The sequence below is a fragment of the Rhipicephalus microplus genome, chromosome 9 (assembly GCF_043290135.1).
Source record: "Rhipicephalus microplus isolate Deutch F79 chromosome 9, USDA_Rmic, whole genome shotgun sequence".
NCBI lineage: Eukaryota > Metazoa > Arthropoda > Arachnida > Ixodida > Ixodidae > Rhipicephalus > Rhipicephalus microplus.
In genome coordinates, this window is record NC_134708.1 from 121,653,629 (window position 1) to 121,667,865 (window position 14,237).

The following is a 14,237-nucleotide window of genomic DNA, read 5'->3' on the forward strand; positions in this document are numbered from 1 at the left end:
AACAGATCGAGTGAAAACTTCCAACTGGCTCCTTAAGACGTCGTGATTATTCTAGTATGTTGATGTAGGATTCGTTGATGCCCTGATTCTGTAGTTCCTACATCACTGCTGATGTCTCAACTGGGTCAAATGCCTTGTTGTATTCTAAGAAGACTATGTATAGAGGTTGGTTCTATTTCGCGCGCTTTTCTATCACTTAATTGACTTTAGGAGTATAGTCTATTGTGATGTAACATGTACAAAATTTTGCTTGGTCGTTTGGTTGACTGAACTCTAATGTCACCCTAATTCTATCGACTATTATTTTTGTAAATAGTTTGTAGAGAGTAAATAGTAAGCTAATCGGCCTACAATTTTCAATTCTTTCACGCCTTATTTGGTATGAATTAAGATGATGTTAGCGTGCTTCCAAGATTCTGGTACCCTTCTCATCGAGACACTTTGTAGATAAGGTAATCCCTTGATAGTAATGTTTAAACTGTCACAACTGCCATAAATTCATTGCACTTTTAGAATATGCCCAAAATGTTTGAAAAAATATTTTAGCTACGTTTTAGCTCCTTGCTGGATTTTTTAGCTACTTCTATTTTTACGCTACCATCTATCTACTTTGCACTACAATATTTCACAACACTACTCCGGATTCGGCTGCCAAATTTAATACATACGCTAGTACGGGGCTTAATGTTCTAAAACAAATAATATGGGATGGATCTGAAGATTGTAAATATTTATAGTCAGGGTATTTTTGGACTCATAAATGTTCTGAATACTTCTGGTTCTTACGTTGCATTAAGAGGTAGGGTTTCAGCATTTTGAATAATTGAGCTTTTCATTCACAAGACAATATAATTGGTCTTATAACACAAGTAATGTGTTCATTGTTGGAATTAGCAAGCACTGCACCAGTAAGTACACAGCACCAGCAAGCACTGCACCAGTAAGTTGTGACGTGCAAAAACTTTGCATACATGACTAAAATGGCACACCAAGCACAGCCGTGAATAAGTATTTCTCAAGTCAGTTCCAATAAAGAAAGGCATACATGTGACCTATGCCGACTCGAGCACTCTGGAAGGTCGAAGCAGCGCGAGCCTAAGTATAGGGCATGAAATCTCAGACTGAGTAGATGAGCCGGATGTAGTTGATGACAATAATTGAACTTGTTTCAATAAACGCATGCAAGTAAATTTTGGTCATAGAGACAGCTTGTGTACGTTGCGACAAGAAAATGTTATAGCTGACAATTTAATTGAAACCAGTGGGTATGTGGTGTTCTAGTTCATGAAACATTGTTCGGAAAATAAAATGTTAATTGTTTTTTGCCTATTTTTGTTACTTAGCTTTTTATTCTCCAAATGTACCGTTTTCGAGCATGTGTAAAGGGAAATTTATTTATGAGTTGCCAACGCAGTCACTCAGTGAAGACTCTTCGTTAGCGCCCCGAAGCACGAACACCAGAAAAGCCGAAGCAATGGCGTGGCGTGCTCGCAACACAGCGCTAAGTCCTCGCGGTGAGAGCCCTTACCGTCACGCAAACAAGGAGCTGCGGGCTAGTGAAGCAGAAGCGAAGCAGTCACGCTGTCCGCCACACACATCACGTCTGTAGAGATGGTAGAGGAATGTTTAAGGAGGATTCGCGGGTTACCCGATGATCTCCGAGAAAGCTCCTGTAACATCATTCACTTATTTGATATAGCAGTGAATATTTTACACCAATGACATCATCATTTGGATGACCAACAGCAATATAAGAGACACGAAGACCACTCTCCAGGCTATGAGGAGGCGGTGATGACTCACATCGGAGACATCAGCTGGAGCTGCTTCACAACCAAATTAGGCTTTTGCTCTTTCTGCCTCGGGGGTTGGTTCCCCTGTTGCCTTCTCCACTCACCATCGCCATCGGCGGCACACCACTTCCTCTCGTCTCTGCCCTCCGCATATTCATAGTCTTTCTTTGGTTCAAATAATGGCAAGCGCGCTACACTGTAAGCACAAACTAGCCAAATTGGGCGTTTTAAGGGCGTGATGTTAGTTTTACTCACGCCTATTTACCCATAGGGTGTAACAAAAAAGGGGTACAATGATTCTGCGACCTCAATTTTACTTCCTAAGAAAATAACGTAGATAAATGAGGGGAGGAAGGAGCTAAATTCACCATCTTATGTCATTCATTACGAACTAGACTACAGGAGAACTCACTGTTCCCCTCCTTTTTCATGTTTGTTTTATTTGCTACAGCAGCTCTCTGCAATTTGCCTTCATTTCTCTCGGGCATGCATTCTGCCGTGAAGGGGGAAGAAGGGCGTTGTCACACGAAAACACAAATGTATCAGAATGCTCAACATATTCACAACGCGTTTACCAGTTATTAAAGACGATAGTCTTTCTTGGAGACCTGCAACGCCAAAATTTCGGTCTGTCTCTCTGTACATTTGTCTGCTTATCTATCCTTAACGGTAATGAGTACTCTAAATGGCACCAGCCGATAACCCGAACAGCCGACCACATCCGCAGCACCCACCAATGTTGCTCAAGATTCAGCGTTCATACTTGTGTGATTGTAAATTAAAAAGCAATCATTGCGCATATCTGAGGCACCATAACAACCCGTATATATTCTGCATGTGCGTTTTTTACTAAAAAAGCATAAATAAGTAATTCTATGGACCGTTGCGTTTGTCACGCTGCGCTGGCCATGCAACACTTGCACGAAAAGGCGAGTGTTTCCAACGCTTTTCTAAGAAGAAATGGTGGTGGCACCTACCGTCGCCTTGTGTTCTACACTTTATCACCTATGGGATGGCCGCATGCCCGTGTCAGGGCCGCGCGCTTCGTATTCTAAGAAAACTGCCAGATGGCGCTCATGTCGCACGTGTAACGTGACTTGCACTCGTTCGCCTCCACTGCACGCTCGAGGCACTCTGATTGAGCGCCTCTAGAACACAATTCACCGATTTTCTTGCGCAGAACAAATAAATGTTTTGTTCACTCTCTCCACACGTAATACTGTCGTATTTCGACGAAATTTGCAGATTAACGTGCAGATACTGGGCAATTTTTTATTTCTTTGTCATTGAATGATATCCGTTGTATGGCATGCTGCAGAAGGCACACTTAAGACAGTTGGGCTCAGGTTTAACCAGTACTGCGACCACACAATGGCTTCGCTTATGTTGTTTCACCATCAAATCAATATAATGCTTAAGGAAGATCCTGCAGACCTTCGATGCGGCCGATGGGCACCGCATGAACACACAGTATACCCTTTCGGATAACGTGTCGGGCAGGCACGGCGTGCATCAACGCACGGAATAAAAGCAGGCGTTGAAGAGACCCGGAGGAAAAAAAAGAAGAAGCAAGTGGAGGGAATAACGCGACTCGACTCTTCTCAAGGGGCCGCTACGAAGTGAGAAAATATGCCCTTCGAACGACCTCTGCTTCGACCTTTGACCAGCGACGACCCCAGGCGAGAGGAGAACCGACGCACGTGCCACACGCGGTGCAAGAAAAGAAGAGAACAAAGAACACGTGAAAAGAGAGCCGTTAATGTTTCGGAATGCCAGCGGAGGCTTGAAGTCTACTGAAGTGGCGTGCTGCACGAGCGATAGCGAAGCGAAGCTGTCACGGGAGCCTTCTGAGCGACGCATTTGAGCTGCATGGTTGTGTGTCGCGGCGTTGCGTGTGCGTTTTCTGCGGCAGCGTTACTGTGGCCTCGTCGCTGGTCGCGTAATGAGTTGCTTGACAACAGTGCAACACGCCGCCATGCGAGTGCGATAGTGTGGCGATGGCCTTGTGACTCAAGCGAGCATGCCAGCGTGCCACTATGTACAGCCAAGCAACTTATGAGCGTGCCGCGTTCGCGCACAATCAGGAACCCAGATGGTACGTGATACTCATGTTTCCTCTGTTTGCGCATCCTTATCGTCGCTTGAGGAGCAGTAGGAGACGTTTTTCACTTTGCGTTGCGTGAAATTAGCAATAAAAAAAAGTCAGTAAGCTCACATAACGATGGGCGGTGCGTGTTTTGAAACTCCTGGGAATATCTCAGAAGCTTTCCGCAGCCAGCCGATTCAAGCGAGCGCACCTTAAAAATGCAAGTTTGTGCAATATACTTTGTTTCGTTACAATAAAGCATGAATAAAACAGTGCTTTCAGGGAGTGTACACATGATAAAAGTCATAAAAGCTTTAGAGAGCATGTAAAAAGGCAAAGCTGCTGGTGAGAATCAGGTAACATCAGATCTGCTGAAAGATAGAGGACAGATTGTGCTAGAAAAACTAGCCACCCTCTTTACGAGGTGTCTCCTGACGGGAAGAATACCAGAGTCTTGGAAGAATGCTAACATTATCTTAATACACAAGAAATGAGATGACAAGGAATTGAAGATTTCAGGCCGGTCAGCTTGCTCTCTGTAGTATACAAGCTATTTACAGAGGTAATTGCTAACAGAGTAACGAAAACATTATAGTTAAGTCAACCAAAGGAACAAGCAGGACTTCGAACAGGCTACTCATCAATCGACCACATTCACACTAACAATAAGGTAACAGAGAATTGCTCAGAATATAGCAAACCACTATACATAGCCTTCATTGATTACGAGAAGGGGTTTGATTCAGTAGAAATATCAGCAGTCATGCAGACACTGCGAAATGAGGGCGTCGATGACGCATATATTGTCGTGGTTTATAAATTACAGGGGGTTGATTTAAAAACACGGAGAGTGGAGCTTGTAGAGAAGCTCTCAAAAGAAGGCCGCTAAGATTGTCGTCTTATTCACTCACCTGCGCTGCGCCTCTCGAGCAAATCCGCGTTCTTCGTTGTCGTCGCTATCTCGCCGATAAATGCAGCTATGCACGCGGCATTACCTTCCCGCCAGAGTGAGCGTCGTCCCGATGCTCAACTGGTAGAGATGCGGTCAGCGGGTGTTTACGTCACTGAGAGAGGTAAAGTTACATGCGGACCACGTGCACTGTCTAAGGCAGATGCTGGCGATGTTTCGAACAGGAGGAGGCGTCGGGCGCGACTTCGTACGTCATGACGCTAAGACGTGCAAAACCTTGCAGGGTCCGAAGTATCGGCGTAGGAGTTTCTCTGAGAGGCCTCGCCATCGTACAGAAAAGCAAACCCAGAATCTATCTCCTGGTTGCTGAGTGACGAATCAATGGCGAAGGTTGTACCGTTGGGCGTCAAGTTTCTGCTGGTTCATTACTCTGACGCGGGCAAGCTGCGTTGCTTCGTAGGCGCACTCAGTGAAGTCTACGGCATCTGTCTCTGAATCATTGCAATCGTAAGGCAGCTCGGCGTCTAGCATTGTAGTAACTTCTCTGCCATGAACTTGGGTGAATGGCGTCATTTTAGTTGTTTACTGGCGCGCCATATTATACGCGAATGTGATGTACGGCAATATTCGGTCCCAATTCTTGTGTTCCACGTCGACGTACATGCAAAGCATGTCAGCGATTGTCTTGTTAAGTCGTTCTGTAAGCCAATTTCTTAGTGGGTGGAAAGCTGTCGTCTTGCTATGCGCTGTGCCACTGAGCGTAAGCACAGTGCGCAAAAGCTCAGCTGTAAACGCGGTACCTTTGTGCGTTATGTCGACAGCTGGAGCACCATGTCTGAGGACAATGTTCTCAAGGAAGAACTGGGCCGCTTCAGCTGCAGTGCCACTCGCAATCACCTTGGTCGCCGCGTATCGGGTGAGGTAGTCCGTCGCCACTATAATTCATTTTTTGCCGCTGTCCGATGTTGGAAATGGGCCCAGCAGATCCATTCCGATTTGAGAAAATGGAGTTCCTGGCACAGGCACATGATGTAATAGCCCAGTGGGTTTGACAGGTGGTACCTTGCGCCGCTGACAGTCAATGCATGCTTGGACAAAATGTTTCACCTCTGCCGCGATTCTTGGCCAGCAATACTTTTCTTTTACGCGTGTCAGTGTTCTTATGAAACCGAGATGGCCCGCAGTGGCTTCGTCATGACAGGCTTGTAAAAGTTTGCTGCAGGGAGCTTCAGGAACTACCAACAAATAGCTTCTACCTGTTGATAATAAGTTCTTTTTATACAGAATTCCGTCCCGTAAACAGAATGACAAGTTTCTCGAAAACACTGTTGATGCATTGGCGGCTCGTCCGTTTAAGAATTCTATAAGCGAGTTGAGCTCCCGATCATCTAGTTGTTGCTGATAAATGATAGCTACATCAACAACTCCTAAAAAATCTGGGAATTCATCATCCTGTTTAGCCGGTGGTTCAATCGGTGACCTTAAGAAACAGTCAGAGTCTAAGTGTTGCTTTTCGGACTACGGCCATGTCGTACTCTTCGAGCCGTAAGCTCCATCGGGCTAACCGTCGTGATGGGTCTTTCATGTTGGTCCAGCAACAAAGAGAGTGATGGTCGCTTATGACTTAGAAAGCGGGGCCACATAATACGGGCGGAACTTTGCAACTGCCCAAACGACAGCCAGACACTCTTTCTCCGTTGTTGAGTAATCGGACTCGGCGCGTGTCAACGTTCTGATAGCGTAGACAACCACTCTCTCCACACCATCTTGGCATTGGACAAGAACAGCACCTAGGCCCACATAGCTGGCGTCTGTACGGATGGCTGTTGGCGCATTCTCGTCTGTGTCGAAGACGGGTGGAGTTTGTAGACGCTACGGCAGCTCGTTGAACGAAGATTATTGCTCTTTACTCCATGCAAACGCAACGTCTTCCCATGTAAGGCGGGTGAGTGTAAAGACGGTGTGTGCAAAGCCTGCTATAAATCGCCGGTAGTAGGCGCAGAGACCCAAAAAACGCCTCCCATTTTCTTTTCAACAGGCCTTGCGAACTTTGTGATGACTGCAGTTTTATCTGGGTCAGGCTTTACACCTTCGCGACTGACCACGTGTCCCAAGAACTGGAGTTCTTGGAAGGCGAAGTGGCATTTTTTCAGTTTGAAAGTGAGTCCAGCAGTCCGCATGGCTTGAAGGACTGACAGTAGTCGCTTTAGATGTTCTTCTAATGTGACCAAAAAACCAATAACGTCGTCGAGGTAGACAAGGCATGTTTTCCATTTCAGGCCGGACAGAATGGTATTCATTACTCTCTGAAACGTGGCTGGGGCTGAGCATAGACCGAAAGGGAGGACTTTGAATTTATAAGGCCCGTCTGGTGTCACCAAGGTGGTCTTTTCTCGGTCGCACTCATCTACTTCTATTTGCCATTATCCACTTTTAAGGTCCATTGCCGAGAAGAGGCGAGAAGGTTCATTGACGCGACACTGGTGGAGGAGCTGGGTACTATCACCTCATGATCGGCAACCCTGTGAGAAGCCCTGGGCTCAGCCCTACGAGACAACTATGCTTGGAGACGCCTGTGCACCGTTCAAGCCAGAACGAGAACTTGGTCTTGAACCAAAACTTGGCCTTTTGGAGGGAGCAACACTTCCGACAGACAGACAGACAGACAGACAGACAGACAGACAGACAGACAGACAAAGAACTTTATTGGGTCCTGAGAAACGCTGTTCCTTTAGAGCAACGTCGCGGGCCACACCCACCAAAGAACAAGGAGGCCTAGCCTCACCGCCGCGTCGTGGGCTCTCTGAACAGCCCGTAGTTGTGGTAGCAACTCTGAAATTTTAAGGCAGAGTCCCAATCTTCTTCTGTTAGCCGACTTGGGCCCGTAACGAGGGGCACTGCCAGAGCATATGTGCTAAGTCACTAACCTCACCACAATCAGGACAGCCCCCCTTACTCAAGAAATGGCATTTTCAAGCAATCCTGCACAGGTGACGGTCCAGAGTATGTGCATTCCTGAACCATTTCAAGGCCGACCGAATGAAGATGCACAAAACTGGCTTGAGGAGTTTGAACGTGTAGCCAAACATAACTACTGGAGTCTCGGTGGAAAGCTCTTTCGCGTATACTTCGCCCTTGAAGACGGCGCGAAGACTTGGTTTATAAACCACGAGGCAACATTGACAGCATGGGAGGAGTTTTGTCGTCGGTTTCTTGACACCTTCGGTAACGCGGATTGACGCGAAAACGCACAACGCCTTCTTACAGGACGCACCCAACAGCTGCGTGAAAGCGTCGCCATGTTTGCTGAGGATATGGTGCGTCTGTGCCACCACGCGGACCCCGACATGCCCGAGGCTCAAAAGCTAAGCCATATAATGAGGAGCGTCAAAGAGCAGCTATTTGTTGGTCTTGTGCGCAATTCGCCAACAACAGTGGACGAGTTCACCAGGAAGGCTACCGCAATAGAGCGTGCGCTGCAGCAACGGTACCGGCAGTCTGATCGCTCAGCCACCGGCACAGCTGCAGGCGCCACCGCACTTACCGCAAATGACGAGTTTTCTCTACGCCTCCTGATTACATAGATCGTGCGTGAGGAGATCGCGAAGGAGAACGCAAAGTAAACATTGCAGTCACAGGCGCTCCGTAGTAGGAGTCCACGGTAGCCCCCGCCACTGAAGTCGTTCATCATGAACTTCGACAAACGTTTGCCTCTCCTCCGCAATATTCCGCTCCACCGTACCATCCAAACTAGTGTACCTACGCAGACGCTGTGCGTCGTCCATTGGCTCCAGAAGTATCCTACCAGCCGAACAAATACAGCTATGCAGACGCTGTTCATTGACCCATGCCCATGCCCATGCCCGCGCCGCAGCACCTCAAACCGTATACTGTGGCAGCCTGGGCTCAGCAGGATTCTATCAGGCGACCCTATATGCGGAAGACCGACATATGGCGCACTGCAGATCGCCGACCACTCTGCTATAACTGTGGAGAGCCAGGGCACATTTACCATTTTTGCCCACATCGCCGAGCTGAATACCGCAGTAGTGCACGTGCAGCTACGCGCCGACACTTCGACGAAAGCCGTGCCCCCCATCGAAGACGACCAGGCTGGCAGGCGGGAAGACTCTGCTACCTTCCGGTCGCGTTCACCATTCCCGGCTCGCTTTGGTTCACCAAGCCACCATAGTTTTGCTGACACCGTCAGAGGCCGGTTCCCAGCCCACGGCGGGGAAACTGAAGGCAGCGACTTCTGGGGGGAAGGTTGCAAGCCGTCGAATTGCCGAAAATCCTCCACTTCTGCCGAAACACGTGAGAGACGACGATGGAAACTCCGCCGAGAAAACTGCGACTGCTGACCTCGCTGTGACGATTGATGGCGTTGAAGTGACGGCCTTAGTCGATATGGGTGCCGGCTTTTCCGTTTTAAGTGTACGATTGACAGAAGAACTCAAGAAAGTAAAAATGGAATGGACGGGCCCTTATATACGAAATGCTGGAGGCCAGATAATGACACCCACGGGAAAATGTACAGATAGACTCACGATTGAGAATGTGGCTTTTGTAACCACATTTCTGATCTAACCGGAGTGTGCAAACCTATGATACTGGGAATGGACTTCTTAAAAGAGTACGGTGCTGTGGTCGACATACGCGATGGTGTGATTACATTCGCCGCTGACAAGCCTGTGACCCATAATCCAGACCAAGAACCCAGGGTGTTACGTGTGGTCGACGACGACGTCTGCGTGCCACCACTGCAGTAGTCTTGTTTCCGTGTGTTGCGGCGTGCACTGTAATGAAGACGCCATTACCGAACACATCACTGCCCTTCTTTTTCGCCAAGGCATCACCATCACTCACGGCAATATAAACATCCTGGAAGAAGTATACAGGGAATCAACTGCTACCATAGTGCTTCATAAAGAAAGCAACAGACTACCAATCAAACATGGTGTAGGGCAGGGAGACACAATCTCCCCAATGTTTTTTACGCGTGCTTACAGGAGGTTTTCAGAAGCCTAGAATGGGAACAGTAAGGAGTAAGAGCTAATGGTGGGTACCTTCGTAACCTGCGCTTCGCCTACGACATTGCATTGCTGAGTACCTCAGGGGACGAATTGCAACTCATGATTACAGAGTTAGACAAGAAGAGCAGAAAGGTGAGTCTCAAAATTAATCTGCAGAAAACGAAAGTAATGTACAACAACCTCGGAAGAGAGCAGCGCTTCGAGATAGGTTATAGTGCTCTTCAAGTTGTAAAATATCATGTCTACTTTGGGCAGGTAATAACCGCGGAGCGGAACCACGAGATTGAAGTAACTAGAAGAATATGAATAGGGTGAAGTACATTTGGCAAGTACTCTCAAATTATGACAGGTAGATTGCGCACTGTCCCTTAACAGGAAGGTATATAACAGCTGTATCTTTCCGGTACTTCGCTACGGAGCAGAATCCTGGAGGCTTACAAAGAGGGTTCTGCCTAAATTGAGGACGACGCAGCAAGCAATGGAAAGAAAAATGGTAGGTGTAACCTTAATAGACAAGAAGAGAGCAGAGTGGATAAGAGAACAAACGGGGGATAAGGATATCCTAGTTGAAATCAAGAAGAGGAAATGGACATGGGTCCGGCATGTAGCGCGTAGACAGGATAACCGCTGGTCATTAAGTGTAACTGGCTAGATTCCCCGAGAAGGCAAGCGGGTTAGGGGGAGACAGAAGGTTAGGTGGACAGATGAGATTAAGAAGTTTGCGGGTATAAATTGGCAGCAGCAAGCACAAGACCGAGTAAACGGCGGAACATGGGAGAGGTCTTTGTACCGTAGTGGCCGTAGTCAGGCTGATGATGATGATGATGATGACACTCAAGCAAAAACAAACAAGCACTGTTATTGAGCTTCCATGTGATGAAGTGTGCATTAAGGCCATATTTGTTTTGTATATATTATATTTTTATGCCCGGAATATCAGCCAAGAAGAAATCTTTACGATAACAATTTTGCATTGTTCACATAGACTGCATCGTGCAGAAAAAAAATAAAGTGCATATCAAGGTACAATAGCATTATAAGACTGTATTGATTCAGCTTGAAAGATAGATATTGTTAAAGAGACATGGTCATGATCGTATGAAATCAAAGACATGTGGTTAGTTACACTGTATGTTTGAGGAAGCACGTGCATTTTATGATATTGCCACTTAATTAGTCACATATCAGCACTGGAACTTGCCTGAATTCCATGTGAATATTTATAGCATTTAGGAGATGGGTCACTCATGCATGGCTATTTTTTGCATTGATATCAGTCAGTTGAATCTTTTGAACCTTGTTACTGAGTGACATTAATCCTTTCATCTGGTCATTTTGTTTCACCTTATGTTACTATAGTGCTTGTGATCATGACAGATTTTTCTGATTATTGAGACAAGCTCTGGCAAAGTAGAAACTGCTGATATTGTGTCTAGCTCTTCTTTTGTCATAATTACAAGTGTGCTGTTTATTTTTGCCATGAATCAATAACAAGTCACGCAATCAAAGACCTAAACAGAATAATAGGGGTTGTTCAATAAGTGTGTATTTCCCGTGTTTCGTTGCAAAGGGGTGTAATTATTCCTGTTTACCGTTCAAAAACCATCATGTGATCATGAATCGCACTGTAGTGAGGAGGTAGAGAAATTGTGACCACCTGGAGCTCAATATCTGCAATAAATCTAAGGACGTGGGCCCCAAGCACTTTTTGTTCATCGATGATGTATTTAATTACAAAGTGAATCTTATTAACATTTGCATACCTTTACACTACAATAGTAACTTCACCGAGATCAACAACTGTCGTAGTAGTAGCGCACAGAACAAGAGTTCACTTGTGATGTTGTTTTGAATTTCTTCACCGTCATGTATTCTTCACCCTTTGTACTTCAAGTGAAAATTTTACATAGAACTACGTAAGGGCATCTCAATTTTGCCCTTGTTTCATGTTTTATTAGAAAGTTATCAATGGTACTGTCGAGGGTGAGTCAGTGGTAAGACATTCATTTTTTGTGCATACAAGAAGCATAATGGTCTTTTTGGTATTATTTTCAGGAAGACATATATGGCAAAACAGCAGGAGTTGCTCACCCACCTGTTTGTATACAAGGCACTCCCCTGTGCCTCACCAAACTCGAACATTTCGTATATCTTACAACAATCGGGATAATAGTCTCACTGTGTTATGAAATACACGTAGAGTGTTATGCACGGTACTGCATAGAACCTGTGCAACAGCGTGCTCGTTTGAAAATTTCACATTATTTGAAACAGCACTAAGTGGAACAAGTTTTATTCAGCAAACTTAATCCTAAGATTGACAGTTGGGCAATTTTACGTGTAATAAGAGTTGAAGGAATAGCAGAAAACAGGCCCAAATCACAGTGAAATGAGAATGAAATGCTTAGGTCAATGCGTTACTAGAAAGGGAAATGTGATGCCAACCACAAAAAGATACACACACGTAGTACGAAAAAATTGTGAGATTAAAGAATCATACAGTCACAGAATGAGTATGAACGTCACTAAAATAAACATACATGTGGCAAACTTCAGCTTTAGTACTGTGGTGTCCCGTTCTTTTCATTTATACTTCAATGTCGAGTTCTTATCATAAATTTTAAACTATGTACTGAAGTACTGAGTGCTTTACACTCTGTATACATTTGTGGTCAATTTAGTTTTAACTTGATGGATACCAGGATACAATATGCTTTGCCACCATTCGCTATATATGGGAAGTTTTAGATTTCAAGTTGACTATTCAGCCGAGGTACTGGAATTAATTTTTATTGTGGTAAATATACATGAGCCATGAAGTGAGGAATTAAAGATGAAGAAATTCTTAGGTTGCAGATGACATTGGCTTGCACGAAAATATTGTAAACGTATCTGTACTTATTATGTACAATAGAGCATCGGTGTACTGTAGCTGTGTGATAATGCCTACAAGTTCACAAGCATAGGTGATTCCAGCCAATTACGTTTTTTTTGTTTTCAGATAAGTGTGAGTAAACATGTGAAGCAAGATATGAATGCAATGTTGTTATTTTGTTGGCATGACTGGACACCTACAAATTGTTGTAAGCGGATCTAAGACCAACTCAGCAGTCTTCCTTAGGCTTTTATGCGAAAAACCTAACTTATGATCATGTCACACAAGTTTTGATGTCATAGGTGGAGCTATGGGCCTCAAGCAAATTCTTCAGCTCTGTTTTTAGAGATAAAACTCTAATGTTATTTAACCTATGCACTATTTGTTTAACTTCGCAAATGGAAGATATAAATATCACTTCAAAAGGCATCGCAGCAGCCATTGATCGCATTCCTGTAAATCCTGACGAGATGTGCGTGAAGCTGTTTAAGATAGTGAAACTAAAACTATGTCCCTTGTTGAGGGCCCTTTTCCAACAGTCACTCGACACAGGCTGTGTACCCGACGATTGGAAGTTAGCCTGCGAATACCTATATTTATATCCGGAGACCTCTTTAACCCACATAACTACGGACCAATATCTTTAACTAGTATTGGCAGCAAACTGCTTGAGTGTATTATTTCATCGGTAGTCATGAAATACTTGGAAAAAAATGATTTCTTTTTTGTCAACCAACACAGCTTCCTGCATAGACAATCTTGTAAGGCACAGTTATTTGTGTGTTTTATTGATATTTACAACGCCGTACATAATAGATGCCAAATCAATGCCGTTATTGTAGATTAAAAAAAGCCTTCGATAAAGTCTCTCGTGGTAGACGAATGAAAAAGTTTACCAGCCTGATCTTAGACAGTCGCGTAATAAATTGGATATCGGAATTCGTAACTAACTGGTGCCAATTCGCTACAGTTAACGACAAACATTCCTCGTTTTTGCGCGTGAAAGCGGAAGTGCCTAGGAGATCTGTGCTGAGACCAATATTATTTCTAATTTACATTATTGATGTAGCTAATTTTATGACTTCTATGGTGAGGTTGTTCGTGGATGGCTGCGTGGTATATAGTAGGGTGTCTAGCAGTGAAGATGGTATTAATATGCAAAGCGATAATATTATGCTTATTAAGTGGTGCCTGGACTGGCAGATGGAAGTCAACGTGAACAAAACAAAGGCTCTTTCATATACAACAAAAATAAACAATAACTTATCATTGCACATTGAATGAGAAACAAGTTGAAAATGTATCCGATATCAAGTATTTAGGAGTTCATTTAACGAGTGACTTATCATGAGACCTGCATATTGACACTATCACTAGCAGCGCGTATAAGACACTCCAATTCATCAGACAAAACTTACATTTTGCCAATTCTGCAACAAAACCTTTAGCTTACAATACGATAGTCTGCTCTAAACTTGATTATGCTCCCGAATTACGCAGCCCTCAACAGGCTTACCTCATAAACAAAATAGATTCCCTT